The 9,662-nt window shown below is 36.9% G+C and overlaps 1 long non-coding RNA gene across 1 annotated transcript; it reads right to left on the bottom strand.

Moving 5' to 3' along the window:
- Window positions 1-1,299: 1,299 nt before the first annotated feature.
- LOC115231915 lies at window positions 1,300-6,554 on the bottom strand. Its single transcript, XR_003883562.2, has 3 exons — window positions 6,364-6,554; window positions 3,622-3,716; window positions 1,300-2,118 (listed from the first exon to the last, which is right to left on the bottom strand). It is a non-coding gene; the product is annotated as an uncharacterized LOC115231915 (long non-coding RNA).
- Window positions 6,555-9,662: the final 3,108 nt, after the last annotated feature.

Raw genomic sequence — 9,662 nt, forward strand, 5'->3', positions numbered from 1 at the left:
CATAGGAAGTTGTTTTACACCTATTACACACATTTTTTTTTTGATTTTCTGATATTTGTTACGCCCTATATTAACCAATTTTTTTTTTATGAATAATTATATAAAATATAATTATAGTTTATAAGATCTATAAAATATAATTTATAAATAATTGTTATAAAATAATAGGTTTTGCAGTGTAAAAATTATCATGAAAAATGGCTTTGTCAGGGGGCAGTTAACTTTAATATGGTCTTTCATTACAAAATGGTTTCCCAGTATCTGCTCTAATCCATAGGATTAACTTCTTTTTTTGTTATTATGGTTACAATGTACTGCAGATTATCAATGACTAATTTAGGTTAGTACATATGAAGGCCATGCACAATAGGAAATAATAGATGACGTAAATCTTTGTGGTCTTGGATCACTAAATATAACAAATGATGATGATGGTGACAATACGAAGATAGAAAAAAAAATTTGTAGGCCCTTCAAAATTTGAATGCACGTTTTAGATATGAAGAGTGATTCTCCATTTGATCAGAAATGCTGAGAGAGGAGAGTGATGCACATCATCATCATCACCATCATTTTTTTAACATCCACTTTTCCATGCATGAATGGTCAGGTGGAATTTGATGAGGCAGAAGTTCTATGGCCGTATGTCCTTTTTGATGCCAACCCTCATGTGTCCCCTAGCAACATAATATTTCACTGTGCTTTTGACAGAAGATTGTTATCTGTACTTTATTTCATAAGGGTTGGTTAAAACCTCTTCCCCATTCCCCCAAAATATTCAACCATGCCTGATTTTTTTCACAGATTATGGCTTAACAGTGTTCCTCTTGCTGCACCTCTTATGTGTCCATAGCTTGCACTGGGTACATCTTATGGAATTCCTACCAAATACTAACAACACACAACTATTACTACAAGCCTTCATGATACACACAAGCAACATATTAAATATACACATATAGTCATGTACTCATCATTATCATCATCATTTAGCGTCTGCTTTCCATGCTAGCATGGGTTGGACGGTTCAACTGGGGTCTGGGAGGTCAGAAGGCTGCATCAGGCCCAGTCTGATTTGGCAATGTTTCTACGGCTGGATGCCCTTCCTAACGCCAACCACTCTGTGAGTGTAGTGGGTGCTTTTTACGTGCCACCGGCACAGGTACAAAGAATACAAGCAGCGACATGCACACACATACATGCACACACACACACACACACAAATGCAAACACATTATTCACAACCCTTTAATCATAGAAATATGGTGAACATAAAACAAAAATAAACAAGCTTTATGAAATATTTTATTTTATTCATTCTGTAAGTGAAAATATTTGTTCTAAATTGATGAAATCTAAATGGTTAGGATGCTGAACTACCAGTTGATGAACCATGAAAATTGGTTGAGGTTTGTAACAAATTTAGTTCTTCAATGAACCTTGATGTTTTATCAAACTGAATCCAAGTTTCTTATTTCTTGCCCACAAGGAGCTAAACATAGAGGGGACAAACAAGGACAGACACAGGGATTAAGTCGATTACATCGACCCCAGTGCATAACTGGTACTTAATTTATCGACCCCTGAAAGGATGAAAGGCAAAGTTGACCTCGGCGGAATTTGAACTCAGAACGTAACAGCAGACGAAATACCGCTAAGCATCTCGCCTGGTGTGCTAACGTTACTGCCAGCTCGCAGCCTTCTGAATCCAAGTCTCTATCGATTCAGGTGGGTAAAATGTCAAATCTCTCATTGAAATGATGCTGCTAAATGACATTCAACCCAGACAACAGACTATTTATTACAAGTTGGTTGATTCAATTTAATATCATTCTTCCATCTTTACTTCTTTCTTCCCATCTTTCATACTTTGTCTTTATAACTGCATGAATTGCTTTCTTAGTAAATGGATTCTTAAGTAACTTTGCAATAGGTAAAATTCAGATCTTGTCATTAACATGCATTGTTGTTTAGCACACATGTAAGTCAACAAAATGTGCCTTGTTTTTAAACAACGGCCCCCAACCATTATTGTTGCTGCTGTCTTCTGTTTGTTCTGTGCGAATAGAGATTTGGTTGACTTTGTTCGTCCATTCTATCTTCTTATTAGGACTCACTCTAGTGGAGAAAAAAGAAAAAAGTGAAAATAAAAATTTTTAATAGTAGCATACATACCGTAAATCCTCGAGTATAGTCCGCCCTTGAGTATAATACGCAGGGGATTTTTAGGGGGCTGTACCTCTGAAAAACCTAAACCTTGTGTATAATAAGCCTCCCTTCTCTAACTTGAGTAAAGGAGGTCTATATAACACCTTGGTTTGTAAACATGTATATGGTGACGTCCTTTATTATTATTATATATATAACATAATGCAAATGTGTAGCTTTTTGTGCATTTTGTTTGCAGAAAATAAAGAAATAACACTAATAACAGTAATAACGTTTAATAAATGTTGCTTACTGCAAGTTATGGGTGATTCTTTTATGACTTCATTGCTTTCAGGCTTAGCTTAAGGTATTTTCACGCCCGACATCAGAAAATGCGTCTGAATAAACATAGCCGGACAGCAAATAGAGACTCGGACATTGCTTAGAAAATATTTTTCATTTTTAATCTCGTATATAGTATGCACTAGGGATTTTGACCTTTAAATTTTGGGAAAAAAATGTGGATTATACTCGAGGATTTATGGTATCACATTCATTTAAATAAAATGTGAATATTGATACATATGAATCATAAATGATGTTTGGTAGAAGTTAACAGGTTTAATATTTTTATATATAGATTATTCCTAGCATTTTAAATGTTATTTTATTAATTATATTACTGTTTTGCTAAGAGGAAAGACATTAATCCTAAATCATGGAAAGGGGCTTCTTGAATCAGAAAAGTGGTAGGAATAGATAAGATGGATGTGATTGACAAGGAAAATACCTTTCCTCATTTTTATTCCCTTCCTTGCTGAAAAAAGGGCCTTGTGCCATTTTAAAAGAAATGAATGTAAAAGGTTAAGTGAGTTAATATATAATAAGTTACCTTAAGAAGGAACTTTCTAGGATCAAATCACTTTGTATGAATGAGAACTGAGAATTCTGAATGTAGAAGTTTGAATCATATCTAAAATTTCTATTTTAGATTTGGTTTGTTTGCAAGAAAAGCATTTGTTTGTGTGTGCATGTACCCTGGTGCCTTTTGTTGAATTTTGCACCCATAAATTTCATGACCTTTTCCTTGTAATGATGGCATTTGATTTACCAGAAATACTATTTTCACAATTTGAATCCAGGACATAAACATGGAAAGAAGGTAAGGTCAGGTAGTGTTAGGATATAATGGATTCCAACAGCTATAAACTTTAAAGGGCTGACAATATTTGGTTTGGAATTTACACCTAAATATTAACACTGGGCTGCCAATAAAACTTTAATAATACCATCTCATTTATAGTAGAACTAAGAGTTAAAATGGCTAATTATGTGTGTTAAACATTATGAATACTTTCATCAAGCTGAAAATTTTGAAATGTTTGATGAGTTAGGATTAACAGACTACCAATATCTTACATAGGTGAACTCAGTAATTATCTAATGTTTTAAGAAACTTGTAATTTCACATACCTTGTGTTTATTTCAATAGGATTCTGAATGCTGATCTCTTTAGGCATCTTTCTTTCTAATAATAGTTTTATGCACACTCAAGAAATTAATCCAAACTGAAAATAAAAAGAATTTTGTTAAATAAAGAGATTAAACATTTTTGATCAAATTAAGTGTTTGTGTTGTCAACTGATTTAAACACAAATAAATGTCTTTCTTTCATCACCATAATCATTATTTTAACATTCATTTACTATACCATTATGGGTTGGCTATAACAGTCATTTACCGTTTTTCTTTTTTTTTTTCATACATTCTAAATCTATACAGCATTTCTTTTGTGTGGAATTCAAAGTTCCCAAACCTGCCCTAATCACCTGATCATTTTGAACTTAGCTCACATTTTCATCGAGCATGCACCATTCTTTCAAATTAAACTCCTGCAAGCACTTGAAAATTATTTAAGTGCTTTAATGCACATACAAACATATGTATATATATATATATATATATATATATCATCATCAGCATCATCATCGTTTAACGTCCATTTTCCATGGTAGCATGGGTTGGACGGTTCAACTGGGGTCTGGGAAGCCAGAAGGCTGCACCAGGCCCAGTCTGATCTGGCAGTGTTCCTACAGCTGGATGCCCTTCCTAACGCCAACCACTCCGTGAGTGTAGTGGGTGCTTTTTACGTGCCACCTGCACAGGTGCCAGACGAGGCTGGCAAACAGCCACGATCGGATGGTGCTTTTTACCTGCCACCGGCACGGGGGCCAGATGAGGCTGGCATGGTGTTTCAAGAACCTTTGTAGATCTGTATCCAAATGCACCATCAACACCCACTGCAGAGGATGAACATAGCCACAATAGCAAAATGTGCATAGGAAACAAATAGTATAAACTGTATTTATCATGTTTTCTTATATTTATGTACACATACACACACACACACACACACATACACACACACACAGTAATATGTAAAGGTAATATCCAAGGATCAAGGTGTAGGAAGTTAGAAGGTATAAAAACCAACTTTCAGGAACAATAGTGATTTATTGCACAGTTTTCCCATATCAAAATTTGATAAACTGCAAAAAGTTATTTTATAGTTTACGGTTAGCAACTGAGGTTGCTGTTTATGGAAATAAAAATCCAGTTAGGGGATGGAGTAGATAAAATTCAGGCTAGAAAATGATCAAGTGATTAGAACAGGTTTGGGAACTTTAAATTTCACATAAAAGAAATACTGCATAGGATTAAAATGTAGAAAAAACAAACAAACCATATATGACTGATATATACAACCCATATATCCAACTCAATACCCGGGCTATATATGGAACCTGGATTTCATCTACTCCATTCCCTAGTTTGGGATTTGCAGCTGATGCCAGTGCTGCTGGACTGGTTCCTGTGCTAGTGGCATGTAAAAAACACCATTCGAGTATGGTCTGTGTTGCATTATCAATATGTTGAAACACATACACACACAAATACCACCCCCCATATATATATATACAGATGACGGGCTTCTTTTAGTTTCCGTAAACCAAATCCACTCACAAGGTTTTGATTGCTCTGAGGCTATAGTGGAAGACACTTGTCCAAGGTGCCACATAGTGGTACTGTACACAGAACCACATAGTTGGGAAGCAAGTTTCTCACCACACAGCCACTCCTGCACCTATTATGCTAAAGTTTTATGTTAAAGTTTTCATTATTTTGGAATGAAGAATACAAACATAGGTACTAAGCCAGTGACTAAATTTGCAGTATTTTGTTGGGGTTAATCAAAAACATTTTTGTAACATTGTTTTAAAGAATTTTTTTCTAAATATGCAGAAAAATACGGACATATTCGAACAAAAATTTAAAAGCATTTCTGTAGTTACGGTTAGGATTAGTGTTGGGGGGAAAAAAGTCAAAATTGAAGAATTTGGTGGGGGGAGAAGGGAGGGGGGAATTTAACAATGCCGACTTTTGGCAATTTTTCGGAAACTCCGTATCCGAAAACGGGGTTTTTGGCAAAATTTTTTTGAAAAAATAAACAAATTTGGGAGAAAATGGGGGCGGGGGACAGAAGTCTTTCTGGAATCTACCATCAAAAACATAGGAACCCGGTAAAAAAAAAATCGGAAAGGTCAGTTTAGGTGTGGGGGAGGGGTGACTGTGCGCCAGGTCCGCCTGAAAAACATCAATAAGTCAGGGACAAACAAACAAGGAGTGTATCAGGTGGTCATTTTCTTTTTTCTTGCATAATCGTATGAATTTCTGTGTATAGAATAATAATTCGCAAAAATTTTCTGAAAATTCCAAAATCTTAAAAAAAGTTAAGGAGTTATATATGGGTGCTTAAAGCAGAATTCCAAAATTTGGAGTGTGCTGTTTGTTGTGCTATACTGGGAAAAAGAAAAAAAAACGGGTTTATCTTGGCTGAAGTACCGCTGAATATAATCTGCAGAATCAATAGTCACGAAGTTTACAACAGCAACTAAAGTCTGAATACACGCACGTAAACACACACAGGACGAAGCAGCGATTTCATCGTTCGACCAGTTGAACCAAAATCTCACTAAAAATATAGAAAAAAAAAAAAAGAGCCAAACTTGCTTGCTTCTGTCTTGAAAAAAAGAAGGGACACATTGGATAACATAATCCTAGATGTGCAATGCCCGAAAAGAGATTGTAAAGTTTTGTACAATTTGGGACGTAAACATTAGCAGATACTAGGGTAGGAAAATGAGTTTTACTTACGACAGATATTACGAATATCTTCAACACTGAAAATAACTGGCAGTGGTCCTTGTTTATAAAGAGTACCCTATCACGTGAGCATCAGCTTGCTGAATGCTGTATACCACATGGTTTCCTAATCCCAGTCTCTGAACTTGCGGTTCACGTTACCTTTGCGCGTGGATTTTATTTACATAACATTAGATGCACGCGTGTTAAGAGGATACTACATTGTACGTGGGAGTGGAGCAAAGTAACTGACGATAATGTTTGTCTCTTATCTTGATCAGTATGACATATGAAACGGTTGTTGTACGTATGCGCACACATTCACATACGTACACACGATATATCCATATACATACAGACGCACACACTCATGCGTGAGTGCTCATATATATATACACACGTCCTTGCGCGAACGCACCCCCCTACACACATTAAGTAAGCATTTTGACATAATTTAAGATATCATTCCTTCAACATGAGTTCCACTATATTATTCGCAGCCATGATTAAGAATATTCTTGAGATCGGTTGTATTCCATTCTTCCCTATACATACACACATACATACATACACACACACATACATACATACATACATACATACATACATACATACATACATACATACATACATACATACATACATACATACATACATACATACATACATACATACATAATACACACATACATACACACATATACATGCATACATACATACATAATATGTACATACATACATACATACATACATGCATACATGCATGCACACACATACATACATACATACATCCATCCATCCATCCATACATACATACATACATACATACATACATACATACATACATACATACATATTCAGATTACAAGTTCAGGTTTATACTTGTAATTAATTATTGGGACCTTGGGATATGTAACACACTGCCTAAATACCAATCTTGAGAAATTAGGCTTCTCAAGACCAGAAAGGAGAAAGCTAATGCAAAGACTACAGATCGAATCCATCACTGGAACTATAAGAATCTGTAAAACTTTCCAGAAATTTATCATTTAAATATATATGAGCATGTCTAGATATGCAACTATATGCATAAGAATACATACATAAAACATACAAATCTACACATACATACATACATACATACATACATACATACATACATACATACATACATGCATACATACATGCATACATACATACATACATACATACATGCATACATGCATGCATACATACATACATACATACATACATACGTACATACATACATACATACATACATACATACATACATACATACATACAAAAATACCATGTTGTTGATGTTGAAATTCCAATGAAGGAGCCTTGGATCTAGGTTAGAAACTGGTTCTTTCTCTATAGGCAAGAAATCTTGAAATAAACTGAATAATGACTTACATACACACATGCATACATCCACCCACCCACCCATACATACATACATACATACATACATACATACATACATGATGTCAGTGTGCACACACGGCAGAAATGCTGAACATAAGAAGCATCAGATGTGGTGTGCAAGAGAGACGTTTGCACTGGTATGGTCATGTACTGCGGATGGATGAGGAGAGATGTGTGAAGAAGTGCCACTCCCAAACAGTTGAAGGTATCCGGGGGAGAGGTAGACCCAGGAAGACATGGGATGAGGTAGTCGAGCATGACCTTCGAACATTGGGCCTCACAGAGGCAATGACGAAAGATCGAGATCTCAGGAGATATGCTGTGACTGCGAAGACCCGACAAATAATGTGAGTTCATGGCTGCTTCCTGCACCAGTTTCGCATAGCCCCAGCCCATCCAAAGTACCTTGGATTGCAGAACGACCTGCTGTGCTTACCTTGGATCGTAGGGTGACCACCCTTACATACATATTGAGTCAAGTTCATCAACATCAAAATAAATATCAAATGGAAATTGTAGCTGTGATACCTGTGCTGGCGGCACGTAAAAAGCACTATCCGAACGTGGCCGATGCCAGCGCCGCCTTGACCGGTTTCTGTGTCGGTGGCAGGTGACCTGCTGTGTTTGAGGAGACCTATTGAGTCAAGTACATCAACACCAAAATAAATATTTAAGATACTTTGTAGCATATTATGGTTGCATAACGAAATCCCTATTTCTTTATTACCCACAAGGGGCTAAACATAGAGGGGACAAACAAGGACAGACATAGGCATTAAGTCGATTACATCGACCCCAGTGCGTAACTGGTACTTAATTTATCGACCCCGAAAGGATGAAAGGCAAAGTCGACCTCGGCGGAATTTGAACTCAGAACGTAACGGCAGACGAAATACCGCGAAGCATTTCGCCCGGCGTGCTAACGTTTCTGCCATCTCGCCGCCTGAACGAAATACCGCGTGCCTACAAGTCATTAATATATTTGTTTATTATTTTATTCTTTTATTTGTTTCAGTCATTTGACTGCGGATATGCTGGAACACCACCTTTAGTCGAACTAATCGATCCCAGGACTTAGTCTCTTTTTCCGAACCGCTAAGTTACGGAACGGAAACACATCAACATCGGTTGTCAGGCGGTGGTGGGGGAACAAACACAGACACAGACAGACACACACACACACACACACACACACACACACACACACACACACACACAAATACGACGGGCTTTCCGTGTACCAAATCCACTCACAAGGCTTTGGTCGTCCCGAGGCTATAGCAGAAGACACTTGCCCAAGGTGTCATGCAATGGGATTGAACCAGGAACCATGTGGTTTGTAAGAAATTTTCTCACCCCACAGCCACTCCTGCATCTATATAAGCCACCGCTGCGCCTATATGGCCACTCCTGCACTTATATAATATAATATAATATAATATATATATATGTATCATCATTATCATCAATATCTCTTAACTGATGCAACTGGTTGGTGGTATGTCACTCTCGACACTTTCATGGTCAGCCATCGTCTCTGATCTTTGGTCTCTCTTCTCCATCATGCATTCCAGGCTTGCTGTGTTGTTACCAACGTTGTCAAACCAGGACTTTCTATGTCCACCTGTCTTTCACCATCTCTTAACTGTGCTCTGAAGAATGGTTTGGACAGGGAATTGTGCCAGAATACATGATCGTACCAGAGATGCTTGCGTCTTTTTACCTGCTCAAGGAGTGGTTCCTGTCTGCCAGCTGCCTGACAAAGCTGTTTGTTTTACATTCTGAGTAGCAGTCTTCTGAAACACTCGCACTCAAATGCCTGGATTCTTCATGCCATGTCAGTTGTAAGAGTGTGTAGTGTGAGTTGTCACTAATTTAAA

The sequence above is a fragment of the Octopus sinensis genome, linkage group LG2 (genome assembly GCF_006345805.1).
Source record: "Octopus sinensis linkage group LG2, ASM634580v1, whole genome shotgun sequence".
Taxonomy (NCBI): domain Eukaryota; kingdom Metazoa; phylum Mollusca; class Cephalopoda; order Octopoda; family Octopodidae; genus Octopus; species Octopus sinensis.